Source organism: Erythranthe guttata, chromosome 8 (assembly GCF_056151865.1).
Source record: "Erythranthe guttata isolate IM_541 chromosome 8, IM_541, whole genome shotgun sequence".
In the NCBI taxonomy this organism is placed as follows: domain Eukaryota; kingdom Viridiplantae; phylum Streptophyta; class Magnoliopsida; order Lamiales; family Phrymaceae; genus Erythranthe; species Erythranthe guttata.
Window position 1 is genome coordinate 13381980 of NC_142540.1, and position 18086 is coordinate 13400065.

Genomic DNA, 18086 nt, shown 5'->3' on the forward strand with positions numbered 1-18086 from the left:
ATATATTTCATATAGATTATTAATTAATTTTAATCTCTAAGCATAGTTTTCCACTGATCAAATCGTAACAGGCTCAACGAGTACACTTTGTATAATCTCTTTAGTCTTGGCGTTGGAGTTGGTATATCCATCTTCGTCACTATAAAGAAGATTAATTAAACGAGCAAGATTGAGAACGCACGAGAGTATCGGAAAAGATGATGCAGTTGATCCAATGCATTCTTTATTTATATCCTTCCACGCTTTCTTCACTTGTTTTTCGAATTCCGCAAAAAGCCTCCGTTTTCGACCCACCATTCTCGTTCATGTAACACTCCACTGCTGTTAGTTTCTCTTCAAACTGTATGCAATTCAATTAACTTATTAATAACTTCATTAAACTCATACAATTACAAAATGAGGGTATGTATATATGTATGTATATTAAATTACTAATGACTTACCCCATGCCCTACCATGTCGTCCCTTAATCTACAAATCACGGAAGATGCTCGTACGATCAACGGTTGAGATGTGATTTAATCGAAGTCTTCCTTAGTTACTTGATTTCCCATACCAACAATTGAAGTTGTGGACAACATCATATAAGCACCACTTACTAATGAAATCTTCATATATTCTTCCATCGTTGGTGTATACTTAGTGTAACACCATTTTGCTTCTTCCAAATACGCCCTCACCAATTTCTTCATCTGCAAATAATATATATAATGTTATTAATTAAGATTATTAATAATGCTTATTAATTCATTAATTCATTGGTCAAGATTAATTAGCTACATCAATTAATTAACCTCTTCTTTTGCATAGTGTACACGGTACAAAGTGTCCGTTTTTCTCATTTCAACTTCAATTTGAAGATAAACATCGAAGAGGGCAGTGCAACATATTCTCATGTATTCCGGTAACTGCTCCAACGCATTATCGTCCCAACTGGCCGACGTACGGTAACAAAACAAAATAAAAAAATCATAAATATTGCAATACAATATAATGGGTATTAATTAAGTTCAATTAGATGCAAACGACAATAATACCTTTGAATAAAATCGGTGAAGAGCTGGAGTTCATCCAAGGTTCCATGGACATCGTAAATGTCGTCGATAATTGAAGTCAACGCAATGACTTTGGTCAGAATTCTTCTAGCAATGTGGTGTTTTGGCTCAAAGTAAACTGTCACTATCCAAAAATAGCATTCCACCATTCTATCTCTTGCAAATGGCAATTTATTTGCAAAGTCTAAATCCTTCCACCACCTATATATATATATATATATATATATATATATATATATATATATATATATATATATATATATATATATATATATATATATATATATATATATTACAATCATTTCATTTAATTTCATGCTAATTAATTAAATAACATATAATTAATGTTACGTCGGCCTTGTGCTAATTACCTAGTAAGATCGCTGAGCTCTTTCTGATGTATCTTCCGTACGATGTTGAAGTCCGATTTTGCGAAATTCAGTAGTGTTTTATTGTGGGATTCGTTTTCTTGGTAAATAGAAATGAATTTCCTTGCCCCGAACCTAATCGCGCTTTTGCGAATCGGGATATTCAAAGATTCACTAACTTGTTTAGCAAGATAGTGATAATTGTTCTTTTGGTAGACCAAATGCAATTCAAGAAGAGACGAGCAAAACGATATTGCTTTGTCGAGAATATCCTCACCGTCTATTCCAAGATGAGCCGCCTCGTATAAGCTCAAAATTGCTTCGATGTTATTTGCTATTGACTCCTTGAAATTCCCTTCTTCATCCATGAATTTGTTGAACACATCTGTTAATTATTTATTAAAACGGATAAATTAATTAATTAATTATATGTATATATGATGATGATTAATTGGAGAGAAGTTTCACTTAAATATATAATATGCATGAGATCAAGTGTAATTAATTAATTATTCAATTAATTATAATTAATTATACTCTCACCACATGGTACATAGTAGCCTTGTTGTCTAAGCAAACGAAAGCGAAGAGCAACAAAATTGAGATCGTTACTATTATTAGTATTGATGTCTTCGTCATCGTATATGTAACGCAAGGATTTCTCGATTTCATCTTCGAAATGATAAGCCACTCCTAGCCGTTGGATTGCATCAACGAGTTGCAATTTATGAAGTAACGAATCATCTTGGAATATTTGTGCCCTCACCTTTTCTTTCTGTCTTTCGAGCTCTTCATTTTCAGCAACAGATATTTCCTGCACAAATAATTAATTAAAGATTAATAAGCATGTTTGTAACGACGACATCACAAAAAATAACAAATTAACATAGTAATTAATAATTAAGTCTGAAATTAAATTAATTATTAAAATACCGTGACACGAGAAGTATATTTAAGAAAATGATTTCCCCAAACGGATGGATGATATGTCACGGATGGACGACGAGCATCCTCTAAACAGACATTGCTAGGTGAAATTGGAACAGCTGATGATAATTGAGGCATTTGTATATCATACACTTCATGAACTAATAGCTAGGAATACAAGAATTAATTGTTTATATATTGAATTATTTGATTGTATTAATTTGAAGCAATGTGGTTCATTTATTAGGTATTTATAGACCTATCTCCAAAATCATCAGTGTATAATGCCACACGACTAAAATATTTGAAACAAAAAAGGCTGTGGTCCTCCCCAAGATTTTTCATTTTTTTTTTTTTTTTATAAATTATCAATCATTAAATCTCACTTCTATAAATACAAAAATAGGAAGAAAATAAAAATGGAAGTTTCTGCTCACCAACCAAACTCTTATTTTTAACCATAATTGGGCACACTTGCATAATCTCTAATTCTACAGAGTTTTAGTAATTCATATTTTCGACATGCTATTTATATTTTTTAATTTGGGTTATTTAATTATTTTAATTAAGATATTTATTTAATATTATATATCTTTGGTTAAAGGGCAAAATTGCAAAAAGGTAAATGACAAGGACACTTAGTTAAAAGAAACATATTCTATATTATATTTTTTTATCTTGCAAATATATAACCTCATCCAGCACTTATTTGCTACTAAGGTAAGCTCTCTTAAATATACCAAAATTATTCTTAACCCTTTGAAACCCTAATTCATCCTAATTTCATTATTTAAACCATAATTTAACTCCAATTTCATCAATCACTTAACTAATTTTGACTTCTAACCTAATTTTGACAGTCACCTCTGGTTTGCCTCCGTTACTTTTTTTTTCTTGAAACTTTTTCCCGCTACTGCCGGTCAACAGTGGTCTCGTCGTTGACTTTTTAATTATTTTTTTATTAACGCCATAGAATTATATTGTTGTGTTAACAATATGTAGTGATATTGTTGTGTTGGACTGCAATATTAATGTCTTAGACAACAATATTACTGTCTTAGACAATAATATTGTTGTTAAGACAGTAATATTAGTGTGTTAATACTAATACTATCTCAGACATTAATATTAGCGATAATTTTACTGTGTTGTATTTAAAAAAAAAAATTATGAAAATAAAAGGTAAAAGATATTTACTATTGCAGTGTAAGACAATAAGATTAATGCATTGTTTTCACAGTAATTTTACTGTGTTAACCACTCAACAACGGAAAAATAAAATTATATAGAAAAGAAATTTTTCCAAAGAAAAATAAAAAGGAAAAGATCAACGCCGGGAACCGACGGTCAAAGACGGTGGCGGAAAAAAAATTCAGAAAAAAGGTCAACGCAGGTCGATGGCTCGAAAAAAAAAAGTTCGGAAAAAAATAATATTTTTTCAAAACATTGTGAAATGGGGGTTAATGTGAAATAATTTTTTAAGTTATGATATTATGAATGAAAATTATGTAAATTATGTTCTGGAGTGGAGTTTTTTGTAGAATGGTGAGTTTGGGGGACAGATAAACAGTTATCAATAAAAAAAGAAACTCATATTTAATTTAAGAAAAAAAAACGGTTACAACTTACAAACTTTGAATTGAGGTTTTAAGTTTTATTTGAATGAAACAGAAGTTACAGAGAAGCATATAACAACTAATTCAATGTAAAAAATAGATTTCTAAACTATATATTGATTTATTTATTTTTTTGAAAAAAACTATATACTGATAGTAAATTGTAGGGCTGGAAAATAATTACCGCCTACCGAATACCACGGTATACCTACCAAACAATATCGAAAAATTACCGAAACTTCGGTAACCATTACATTTGGTACGGTATTAATACCGTACCACTACTATAAGGTACGGTAGCGGTATTGTATTTCAGTACCATAGAAATACCGTACCGTACCACAAATTTGAATTTTATAATTTAATTAATGTATATTTATTTTATATTGGTTAATAATTAACTAAAACTAGAATTACTACATAAAATAAATAGGTTGAAACTTAAAAAAGTTAAAATATAGTTCTTAAAAAATTATGAGAAAACATTGAAGCTTAGTGCAACAAAAAAACGTACATCCCATTTGGTTTTCACTAAAATAATAGAGCTGCAAATTGAGATTGAAAAAAAAGATCATGACTCTAGTAATCTTATTTTGCAAGGTGTCACTAAATCAATGAAGTTAAAGTTTGATAAATATTGAAGGAGCTTTGAAAAATTGAATAAGATTATATAAATAGCCAATGTTCTTGTTTAAAGTATTGTGTTTTTATAAAGATCATCTTCAAAGTATAACAAATTAAAATTAACGGTAGAGTACCATATACCGATATACCGTACCGAAAGTAACGGTATACCGAATAACGGTATACCGCACTTGTTGGTACGGTAACGGTATCGAATTTTTCAAAACTGATATACCTAATTGGGCCAGCCCAATTAGCCTACTATTACTCTACGTACTGGCCCACAAGCCCGATCTAGAAGAATATTATTACGAAAGCCCAATTACCGTCAAATAAGGTTTGGCCCAACAAATTAGCCACAACCCAATCGACAAGGTATAAATAACGAGAAAATTCATTTACTAAAGGTACGCCCTATTATTTGAGTAATACTATAATTTGTATTCTCTCAACTATTTCCACAATCCGCACGTCTGACTTGAGCGTCGGAGGGATTCCGCCGGATCAACCCCCGACCTAGTTCACGTGTTCTCTCTTCGCAGGTATCTCAGGGCCATCTAGCACGTGAACAGTGATCCACTTTGCTCTCCCAGTTCAACTACTTGAGGTGATCTATTTCTAGCATCATCATAATGGCGCCGTCTGTGGGAAAGCATACCAGATCACGTAGCCTCCAAGATGCTCCTGAGTCATCCATTCGGAGAGAGAATGACACAACTAGCAACCTCCCAATTCGCGGAGGCTCTGACTTGCCACCTCCTCCCGTGCTCCGGATCCACCTCGCGAGGTTCAGGTGAATCCCCCTCGGGATCCACCACTCGCCGAGCCTCCACTACCTGCTCCACCGCTCCCTGCTTCCCGAACGGTTCAAATAACCGAAGAGGCCCTCCAGCACATGATTGCGGAAGTTTCGGCTCGTGCTGCCACTGAAGCAGTGGCACAATACATCGCCACAACGGGAGTCAACGCTCCCCTTGCATCTCCACTCGTGCCACAACATCCTCCACCGCCAGCGGATACCGCATCCACCTCAAACCCTAGGTCTCGAATGCAACAATCTACTCATCGCCAAAATGCACTAACTGGGCGACAAGACCCACGTTCACCTTCAAGAGGCAACGCCTCACGCCAACGAGCTCCTCCACGCAATGGTGGAGATGATGAAATTAACAGTCGGGTACCTCGCTCAAATCACCTTCCCCACATAGGTAATCCCATTGGTGGAAGGGCGATACCTCCAATAAGGCGCAGTCCCTTCAGTGTCGCAATAATCAATGAGATACTACCACAACGGGTAAAGGTCTCGAGTCTACCGCAGTTCGATGGAACTAGTGACCCAGAGGAGCATCTTGAAAAGTTTTACGCCATGGCAGATCTATATGGCCCAACTGATGCGGCGATGTGCAAGATGTTTCGCACAACGCTCTCCGATCGAGCATTGAGCTGGTTCAACTCCTTGCCCACTGGGTCAATTGAAGCTCTCTCCCAACTAACGGATCGCTTCACTCACCATTTCGCTATCAACAAAGAGTACGCTAAGACTCCCGCGTACCTCTTCACTATCACCCAGAGAGAGGGCGAAACCCTCCGCAGCTACATTCAACGATTTGTAGAGGCAGCTCACAAAGTTCCTAACGTGGGAGGAAGCATGCTCGCTGGAATCATTCAACAAAACTTGAAGGAAGGTAGATTCAAGGAATCTATTGCAGGAAAACCTCCAACCACTCTAGAAGAGCTACTAAGTCGCGCTGAGAAACACGTGCGCATCGAAGAGGCTTCAACCCTCCCTCATCCCAAGAGGAAAAGAGATTAAGATCACTTCAACACCCGGCAACGAGATGGCCGAGGACAATCGTCGACATCTCATTGAGAATCTCCTTCTACATCCCTAGACTTCCAATGAGGTCAATGACACTTGGAATCTCTCGAGTCCATAACATTATTAGTGATCGCATCATCCTAAACTGGGGGCTATCCTACCTTAAGGATGATGCATCCCCTCACCCCTCGACATCAATTGGACGAAACATCTACATCATCTACTTAGTACAAGTTTAGTTATTTTGAGCGATTCGTTCCTTACTTGTTTAGTTACATTCGCCTCAAGTAGGCTTGTAACCTTCACATTTTCAAGCAATGAATAAAACAAGTTATTTCCCTTACACTCGGTGTTATTGCTCAACAACTACATAAGTATTATCTCAAGTCAACATTAACCCTTGGAATACTTAGAGATTTTATGATAATCTATATAGCCTGGCCAGCTTGATTTTATAAACTTCTCTATCAGCATTTATTGGGTTCTTCATTTAAAACGTGGTCACGGTCCTAACATACTTACGACCCATAAGGTCTAATAAGGGGCACGATCCCCATCAAAAAATCTTGATAGACTGATCCCCTAATCAAGTACATCACGCACAATGCTAAATGTAAACACATACAAGCAACGCGTCAAATCAATGACAATGTCATAAAATCTAAACGTCAAATCAAATGCTAGCGGGCAAACCCATCTACTCTAAGTATGAAGAAAAAATGAAGAACCTACGATTTTACGCACCTTAGGCCACATGCTATTAAGAAAAAAGGAGAAGAAGAAGAAGAAAAAAAAAAAAAAAGAGGTGAACGCGCGTACAGCCCGCACGACTGACGGCCGCGCGATTCCCAATCGCGCGCCTCGGTCCGCGCGCACAGCAAAAAGTAAAAAAAAAAAAAAAAAAAGAGGTGAACGCGCGTACAGCCCGCGCGACTGACGGCCGCGCGATTCCCAATCGCGCGCAGCAAAAAGTGAAAAAAAAAAAAAAAAAGACGCCCAGCAGCGAGTGGTGCCACGCGCCCACTCGCGCGTGTATCCCACGCGCCAGACATTACTGCGCCCAGACCCCACCCCGCGTGCACTGCACGCGCGCATAGTTTCTCTCTCCGCGCGTGCAATGCACGCGCACACATTCCCTCATTCCGCGTGTGCAATGCACGCACCCCGCATTGCCTCTCTCCGCGCGTGCAGGGCACGCGCCCCACCTCTCTCTTTCCGCTGCACATGCCCGCGCGTCTCCCAAGAGATGTCAAATCGCGCGGACCCCTCCTCCCCCCTAGCTGCCGTCAAGTCGCCACCCCCCCCCCCCCTCCCTCCTTACCCAGCATCACTACCTTTTCTCTCTCCTGCCTCGTGCTCCGTGCACGGCTCCAGATTCGCGCGGCTCTCCTTTCACATGGTAATTCGCGCGGCTTCACCAATCGCGCCCAGAATTTTACGCGCTCCACCATATCGCGCGCGAATTTCAACCGGCTTCACCAAATCACGCCCGAATTTCAACGCGCTCCACCAAATCGCGCGCTCTCTCTGCCAGATAAATAAAAATTATTATTTTTTCACACCACGTCAACGATTAACGTAACACTACAACATCGATTTACTCTCGACACGATCCGCTACCCTTTTCGACCTAGCTCCCACATCGACTCGAGAGTGGGGGGCTAATGATATACCTAATTGGGCCAGCCCTATTAGCCTACTATTTCTCTACGTACTGGGCCACAAGCCCGATCTAGAAGAATATTATTACGAAAGCCCAATTACCGTCAAATAAGGTTTGGCCCAACAAATTAGCCACAACTCAATCGACAAGGTATAAATAACGAGAAAATTCATTTACTAAAGGTACGCCCTATTATTTGAGTAATACTATATTTTTTATTCTCTCAACTATTTCCACAATCCGCACGTCTAACTTGAGCGTCGGAGGGGTTTCCGCCGGATCAACCCCCGACCTAGTTCACGTGTTCTCTCTTCGCAGGTATCTCAGGGCCATCTAGCACGTGAGCAGTGATCCACTTTGCTCTCCCAGTTCAACTACTTGAGGTGATCTATTTCTAGCATCATCAAATACCATATAATTCGGTAGGTACACGGTATTGATCAAAATATTCGGCAACCGTACCGAAACCACCCCTAGTAAATAGTGTGGGGAAATATGCAATACCTTCTTAAATGGAAATATTTTGAACTAAATTTAATTAATTTTAAAGACCTTTGCAATAACCCTGAACTAGTGTGAGAAGACAAAAATATTATCAACTACTGTAACCCTATATCCTATTATTTTCCTCCACCTCGATTACTTTCATCTCGTCTTTTCTCCACATCTCCATCTAAATTTCTGAACTCTCTCCAGAAAATCCGACTTTCCTCCACCGCCGCTGCCACCGCCGTTGTTGCCGCCGCTGCCTCCTCCTTTGTCTTCACATAAATCTTTTTCTCTCTTGTTTGTTCTCTATCTCGATTTCTTTCTTCTTTTTTTTTTCCAGATCCGTACACACCCACCACCGTCGGCACTCGTTTCCGCCGCCGTCTCCTTTGTCTCCACATAAATATATTTATCTCTTGTTTGTTATTTCGAATTATTATTACATTCCGGTGGCTAAGAAATTAAAGAATATTTCATCTGTAATGATTATCGCGGTACTAAAATTACGAATACCGTTCACAATATGTTTTTCCTTGTCTCTCTAACCCGCCCAAACCTCAAAAAATCTCCCAAAACCCCCAAAACCTCCAAAACTCTCGAGAACTCTTAATAATCCTCTCCAATCCTAAAATCTCACCAAATTTGAAGGTAATTTGTACACTAAAACGATTATATATCAATTATAATTAGTTTATTTCGTTAATTACATGTTAATCATTCATTATTAGTCAAGTAATCACCGATTAACTAAAAAAAAGACAAAGCATTCACGCCCTTGTTGGGCGTGAGAACTATTGTTTCACTCCCAGTTTGGGCGTAAAACAGTGGTTCTCACGCCTAATATGGGCGTGGATGGTGTTTTTTTCTCCTAATTTGGGTGTGAAATATGTTATTTCTCATTTGTTTTTGGTGTGGATAGGTAAAGGACTTTTAAAATCTTAGAGAGAGGAAGCTTTTGAAATAAAACCGTATTCTTAAAAATGGTATCGCATTTATCAAGTCCTATATTTCTTCTTCCTTTTGTTCAACTAGTTAGACTTGTGTATTCTATCTATCAAATGTACGAAAATGGGATTTCATATCATTAAGGCCAGTTTTGAAATTATGAAAATAATATTTGAGTGAATATTAGTCAATGGTGTTTCTCTAATTATTTTTGGGATGATAAGTTTTCTTAACTATATTTTCTAGATGGGGATTCTTGCTAATTTTCCTTTATTACAAAAAAGATGTTTTAAATTCTATATTACAAAAAAGATGTTTTAAAACATCAACATGCTAAATCCCACACTAAAATTTACTAAATCCCACACATAAATTAAAAGAAAAAAAAATATGTCTCTACTCATATTCTCTCTAACTTTTCTCTATGATGATTGTGCCCAAGTCACCCAAAATTCGTCAATCTTTCACGTGAATAATCATAAAAAGTGAGTTCAGGTTTATTTAATATTATTCAATTTCATTATGCCTTTTTAATTATTTAAATTCATATCAATTCGAATTTTTTTCCTCAAATTCCAACTTTATTTTAGTTTGAACACGTGAAGATTTTTTTCAAATTCGAACTTGGAATGCTATGGACGTTTTTAGTGTGTGATTTTGTGAAAAAGTTAGGGAAAAAGAAGAAGGGTGGAGAATAAGAAGATGAGATTAAAGAAATATTTTCAATTGTGTGTATGATTTGGTAAAATTAGTGTGTGATTTAATATATCAAATATAAAATATATAAATAAAGATTCTTATAAGATAGTGATCCCTCGACCAGTCGACCTCGAGCGGCATCTGATGGTCTGGTCTGTCCAAATGAGTGGGGTCGTCTATCATGAAAGCCATGTTTTATCATAGTATTACTAAAACGTTTGTAACATTAAAAGTGACTGGAATAGTGTACTATATTGACTTTTTTCTTTTAAAATCAATAATATTAACTGAAATGATTTGTGCAGGCACATATTAAACTGTCAGACACATTTTTTACCATTCTTCAAAAAACAAAAAGTGAAAAAACTCAAAAACTCTCTCAACCTTTCGATTTTCTTTCGCAAAGCCCGTGCAAATCGTCAACAGGTTGGAGGTAATTTTTACGTTTTTACGATCCTCTTGTTATGTAGATTACGAATCCGAAAAAAAAAACGAAAAAAATCGGACTTTGGCCTGCTTGTGTGAATTTACACGAGCGCATCCACTGCGCTCGTGTAAATCCACACGAGCAGGCCTTGTTAATTTTTTTTTTTAATTGCTCACCTGATTTCACACGAACAGAGACGTTCTGCTCGTGTGATTTCACACGAGCATACCTTCTCTGTTCGTGTGAAATCACACGAGTGGGTTAAAAAAAAACAATTTTTTTAGAATTAAAAAAAAAAAAATTAAATAGCTCGTGTGATTTTAAACGAGCAGGTGCCACCTGTTCGTGTAAAATCGCACGAGAGAATATTAAAAAAAAAAAAAATTGTTACTGTGCTCGTGTGAATTTACGCGAGCACTTGGCAAGTGCGCGTAAATTCACACGAGCACATGAATAAAAAAAAAATTCATCTCCTCGTGTGAATTTACACGAGCACTTGCCAAGTGCTCGCGTAAATTCACACGAGCAGATAAGGTTGTGGGAAAAAAACGAAAAACTTACATTCGGGTCTAAGTTGTTTGGATCCATCGCAAAAATTGTTGAATATCTGAATTTTTTCACTTTGAATGTTGAGTTTTATATTTTATAGGATTGGGTAGGAATAGTACAAAAGGTAAATAGTTATGGTAAAAAGGTAAAAAATCATGGTAAAAAAGTGCCTGAATGTTTAATTTGGCCTGCGTATATTATTACCCTAATATTAATTGTTTGTCATAACATGAATGTGTTATCCTCTTATGTATTAATTGAAATTGTAGGATTTCACGAGTCCTTGATTTTAATTGAAATTGTTTGTTTGAAATTGTAGGATTTAATATTAACTATATTACTTTTTAACACAGTAATATTAATTAGGGGTTTTTGTGATAAAGTCCCCAACCAAGCATGTTTATTATTCTAGGTTGGGGTAATCACAAAAAAGCCCATGACAAGGGCACTTAATTAAAAGAGGGACATCCAACTTTTTTGTCTTTCAAATAAATCCACCCCATTCAAACTTATTTGCAAATAAGGAAAATTCCTTTATATATCCCAAAATTACCCCCAATTCATTGAAACCCAATTCAACTCCAATTTCATGATTTACCCAATTTAGCCCAATTTCATCAATTAACCAATTTTAACCCTAATTTCAATTTTGACCCCAATTTTAACCCTAATTCTTATCAATTCCACCCATTATGCTCTAACTTCTTAAATATTACACATTGACCCCGGATTTAAACAAATTTATCACATTAACCCCCAAAACTTTTTTTTTTCTGAAATATTTTTTTTCGGGCCAGATTCCGGCGTTAACCCCGGCTTTTTTTTCACATTAACCCTAACTTTTTTTTTTTTTTTTTTTTTTATTTAATAATTTTGTTTTCGTGAAATTTTTTTCCGGCCGGTCAACCGCCGTTGACTTTTTTTTTTTTTTTTTTTTTTTTTTTTTTTTTTAATAATTTTGTTTTTTCTTAAAAAAAATATTTTAATTAATTTTACTGTCTTTGCTGCTAAATTACTGTCTCCGGCAGCTATTTAACTGTCGGAGACAGTAATTTTACTGTTAATTGACTGTTTTTTTTTTTCTTCAAAAATATTTTAATTAATATTACTGTATTCGTTGCTAAATTACTGTCTCCAGCAGTTATTTAAGTGTCGGAGACAGTAATTTATCTGTTAATTGACTTTTTTATTCTTAAAAAAAATATTTTTAATTAATATTACTGTATTCGTTGCTAAATTACTGTCTCCAGCAGTTATTTAACTGTCGGAGACAGTAATTTAACTGTTAATTGACTTTTTTATTCTTAAAAAAATATTTTTAATTAATATTACTGTATTCGTTGCTAAATTACTGTCTCCAGCAGTTATTTAACTGTCGGAGACAGTAATTTAACTGTTAATTGACTTTTTTATTGTTAAAAAAAATATTTTTAATTAATATTACTGTATTCGTTGCTAAATTACTGTCTCCAGCAGTTATTTAACTGTCGGAGAAAGTAATTTAACTGTTAATTGACTTTTTTTTTTTTTTAATTTTTTTCCTTACAAAAAAATTTATATTAATTAATATTACTGTCTTGGATGTTAAATTACTGTCTCCAACAGTAATTTAACTGTCTTAGTCAATAATATTAATAATATTACTGTTCGGAAAAATAATATTCAAAATATTACTGTCCCAAACAGTAATATTACTGTCAGAGACAGTAATTTAGTAGTCAAGACAGTAATATTAATTAAAATATTTTTTTTCTAAGAAAAAACAAATCAAAAAAAAAAAAAAAAAGTCAACGCCGGAGACCGGCGGTCAACGGTGGTTGACCGACCGGAAAAAAATTCAGGAAAAAAAAAATTTCAAAAAAAAAAAAAAAAAAAAAAAAAAAGTCAACGCCGGAGACTGGCGGTCAACGCCGGAATCTGGCCGGAAAAAAAACATTTCAGAAAAAAAATTATTTTCTGAAAAAAAAAAGTTTTGGGGGTTTATGTGATATATTTGTTTAAGTCCGGGGTCAATGTGTAATATTAAGGAAGTTAGAGCATAATGGGTGAAATTGTTAAGAATTATATTATTGAGGGTATTTTAGACTAAAGACATGGGGATGGGCTTAATTGAGAGACTGTTTTTTTATGGACTAAAATGCATTTAAGTCCCATGTGATGGGCCTTTTTGCCATTTGCCCTTCTAGGTTTAGGGGCTATATATCTTTCACCAATAAGCCCATCCCTTTAATATTTATTATAAATAAAGGAAACACTCATGTATATCCCAATATTACCCTCAACCATTTATACACAGTTCTTAATTGTAACCCCAATTTAATCAATTTTGTCCACAAAAATCCAATGTTAACCACAAAAAATCAATTTTGACTTTTTTTTGGAGCATACTTTAATATGCTCCAATTTCATCCTTTAACTTAATTTAGTCTCAATTTGACCCCAAATTTCACAAATTATTCAATTTTGACCCAAAAAATTTTTTTTTCACAAACATTTTTTTTTCAAAAACTTTTTTTTTCCCGCCGGTCTCCGGCGTTGAATTTTCATTAATTTTTTTTTTTTGTTTTTTTTTCTTTCGGATTTTTCGCCGGTTTCTGGCGTTGACTTTTTTTTTTTTTTTTTTTTTTTTTTTTTTTTTTTGCTTTTTTCTTTTCTTTTCTTCCGGATTTTTTCGCCTGTTTCCGGCGTGCTCCGGCGTTGAATTTTTTTAGTGTTTTTTTTTTTTTACGTCCGCCGCTAAATGTTGACCGTAATTGTGCTGTCACTGACAGTAATTAACGTAATTATACTGTCAATGACAGTAAATTAACGTAATTGTACTGTCGTTGACAATACATTTATGTAATTGTGCTGCCGTTGACAGTAAATTAATGTAATATTATTATTATTTTTTTGTTTTTTTTTATTTTGTTTGATTTGTTGACAAGTCAACGTAATTATATTACTGTCGTTGACAGTAAAATAACTGTAAACACAATAATATTACTGTCAACAACATCAATATTATTATTTTTTTGGGTATTTTGTTTTGTTTAAGTTATTCACGGAGTAACGTAATAATATTACTGTCTATTATTGTAATATTATTGTGGTTGACGGTAATATTACTGTTGTTATAGTAATATTGCTGTCAACCACATCTATATTATTATTTTGTTTGGATTTTTTGTTTGTTTGTGTTATTCATGTTGTTATAGTAATATTACTGTCACTCACAGTAATATTAATTCTTTTGATTTTTTATTATTTTTGCATTTGTTGAACGGTCAACATAGTAATATTACTCTATTACACAATAATAATGAGTTTTGTTGTGTTAATATTATTGTGCTGAGATTAATATAGCAATATTACTGTGTTAAACAGTAGTTTAGTTTAATTTTACTGTGTTTAACAGTAATATAGTTAATATTATTGTCAATCACAACAATATAGCTGTTTAAATGATAAAAAAAAAGGTTACAGAAAGAAAGAAAAGAAGAAAAAAAGAATAAAAAAAAACAAAAATGGAAAAAGTCAACGCTGGAAACCGGCGAAAAAATCCGGAAGAAAAAAAAAAGTTTTTGAAAAAAAAAAGTTTTGGGTCAAAATTGAATAATTTGTGAAATTTGGGGTCAAATTGAGGTTAAATAAAGTTAAGGATGAAATTGGAGCATATTAAAGTATGAGGGGTTATTTTAGTCTTTTACAAAAATCTGGACCATGTGTGGACTTATTGGTAAAAGAGTTTTTTGTGTTGATCTCTTTATAAATAAGTACCCATTGATGGGCTTATTTGTAAAGACCCCTATTAATTATACTATAGTTTAACACAGTAATATTAATTATGGGTTGTTTAGGGTCTGAGAAGGTTGTACTTCTCGAAATGTAATGTACGAATAAAATTATGCCATATAGTATAAGTACGAACCTCATAAAAGATAGTAAGATACCTACCTGACAAGTAAAATTACATAAAAACCCTTAAAAACTAAATAGTTAGGTAATAATAACTAATTATTAATAACTAAGACTTTATTAGTTATTACACAAGTGTTAATTGTCTATTAAATCGTTTTTTTTTTCTCGTAAATTCAAGTCCATTACAAGGCGAAATAGGGGAGGACGGATTCGAACCCTAGACCTTTACCCTGTTAGTAAATGCTATGTACCAACTCTCCTAATGAGGATTGGTTCTTAAATCGTTCTTCAAGAATCTTACTTATCTCTTCTAACATCTTTTTTCTTCTTCCCTAACTGTAAACCCTAAACAAGATTTTTTTTTTTTTTTCCCCCTTATTTCTTCTTCATCGTCGATTTATTGTTAACTCCGACAGGCGATATTTATTTTTCATTTTCTGACGACCCCTCCATATTTATCAAGTGCTACGACGAGTATTCTCTTCTCTCCTGCCGATTATAAACTATTTCACTTCAATTTTCGTTTTTCATTTATTCGTTTCTCATTTACTCGCAATGTTCTGCTTGCTTCAATGGGCCTATATATTTTGACTTTTATTCTATAAAGAGAAATCTAGTGCTTCAATTTTGAATATTTTCCGTCGCCTTGCTTGTAATGGTAGAAATATGATCTTCGTCGGAGGAATTACAGGGACTGTTGGTGGTGTTGCTTGTACGAATGCCGGAGCAAATGGACACGAACCAGCAGGGCTGTTGGTTTGGGTCTCGCTAACCAAACCAACATCAATGAGATTTCGCAAATCGAAGTCAACTTTCCAAGCAAATAAAGAATAAAAATAGAATCAAGGTCCCGGTAATGCGGACAAGAGTAGCTATTCATGATCAAGATCAAAATATAGAACTCAATAAACTTGGCATATATGTTTAGATTGTTAGTAAAGTCTTTAAGAAATCATGCATGTACGGTTTGTTGGTAAAGAAACTAGTGTATATCATTTACCCTAAACCAATCACCAAAACACTGTCGCACCACTACTCTATTGCAATGGTATTAGTTATTAGGTGCTTCTCCACCACCGAGGATGGAATCGACGAATTATTTTGGGCAAGATGGAGTTTTGATTTTTGAGAACAAGTTTTCGGAGCTTTTGTTTTCTTTCACGACATAATTAATGATTTTTTTTAGAACTAATTTAAGGCGTAATATGCTGGAGGTCCTTCAAACAAACACTAATTAGATGTGGGATACAAGCCCAATATGTTTTTTCGTAAATAAATCTCTCATTATGTATAATAAATGAAATAAATGTTTTTTTCTTCAAATTATATCTCCATCATACCTGTTGAATTTAAATGCCTATCAAAGTCCACTCATCTGTTGAGACAAGACTACGTGTTACGACATTAGGTGTGGTAACGGAATTCTTGTGTTGTCATAGTAACTAACCTACTAAAAGCAGAATAAAGAACACAAGAATTTAATGTGGTTCGGATACAAATGTACCCTACATCCACGAGGACTTGCAAAACTAGTTCAGATTTAAGTGTACATTAATAGGACTTAATAAAACACTAAAGACTCCCTCTTTATGTGATACGCCGTTCTTGCACACGACACGAACTTGTTGATAATCAAAGCAATTCCTCCTCCGCACTCTTGGACTTCCTCCAATGTTGAACTCCCTTCAAACGGCGGATCGACCTCTTCGAGATCTTTTAAGCACTTCTCCCGAAACGCCGATCTTCTTTATGGCCTGGTAGAAGAAACCTGTTATGTTGCCACACCTGATGTGCCGATGGGGCTGCAGCACGGGCTGCACCCTTCAAAGCCTTTATGCTGGGATTTTTCTTATTAAAGCTCCATAGGACTCATATGAGGTTGAGGGCCTTATATAGGCACGAAATCACCACCCTAAACCTAACTTGGGCCCTAAGAAATCGATTTAACTAGGTAATAGAATCCTATTCGATTTCTACTTCTATTCTAGATAAGTACAAAAGATACCTAACTAGAATATAATACATGGAAATAAATCTAAGTCCTAATAACAATATTACAAGAATAGGACTCTAATTAATTCCAAAATAAACATGGAAAACAAATCTTTGCCAATCTTTAGTTTCCACGTATGGCGGATTTCTTCAATCTTCACAAATAGAAATCTGGTGCCAACAATCTCCCCCTTTGGCATAGATTGGTTAGGATTCATGTTTAACACGAACTCCTCCTGCAGATAAGATTTACTCCCCCTGCAACATAGATGTCACTTTTCTTCACCCATCTTCGTCTTCTATCAGAGTGTCCCATCACGGAGCACGTTACAACGCAGCGGAATTGGGTGAATGTCGTGACAGACTTCCGTCTCAACCTTCCTTGTGAACACACGTCATCTAATAAGCAAAGCAAATAAATCAAAACCCAAAATCAGACACTAAGTATATCTAGTGACCCGCTCTGATACCAATTGTCGAATTTAAATGCCTATCAAAGTTCACTCATCTGTTGAGACAAGACTACGTGTTACGACATTAGGTGTGGTAACGGAATTCTTGTGTTGTCACAGTAACTAACCTACTAAAAGAAGAATAAAGAACACAAGAATTTAATGTGGTTCGGATACAAATGTACCCTACATCCACGAGGACTTGCAAAACTAGTTCAGATTTAAGTGTACATTAATAGGACTTAATAAAACACTAAAGACTCCCTCTTTATGTGATACGCCGTTCTTGCACACGACTCGAACTTGTTGATAATCAAAGCAATTCCTCCTCCGCACTCTTGGACTTCCTCCAATGTTGAACTCCCTTCAAACGGCGGATCGACCTCGCCCGAGATCTTTTAAGCACTTCTCCCGAAACGCCGATCTTCTTTATGGCCTGGTAGAAGAAACCTGTTATGTTGCCACACCTGATGTGCCGACGGGGCTGCAGCACGGGCTGCACCCTTCAAAGCCTTTATGCTGGGATTTTTCTTATTAAAGCTCCATAGGACTCATATGAGG

At 35.2% G+C, this 18086-nt stretch overlaps 1 pseudogene across 1 annotated transcript; it reads right to left on the minus strand.

Annotated features, from left to right (window-relative positions):
- Positions 1 to 7: 7 nt before the first annotated feature.
- On the minus strand, positions 8 to 2499 carry LOC105970559 (germacrene-D synthase-like; annotated as a pseudogene). The gene is made up of 7 exons (XR_016033152.1): positions 2357 to 2499; positions 1967 to 2237; positions 1427 to 1808; positions 1038 to 1256; positions 795 to 933; positions 444 to 692; positions 8 to 340 (listed from the first exon to the last, which is right to left on the minus strand). The product of XR_016033152.1 is annotated as a germacrene-D synthase-like (transcript).
- Between the last annotated feature and the right edge of the window lie 15587 nt (positions 2500 to 18086).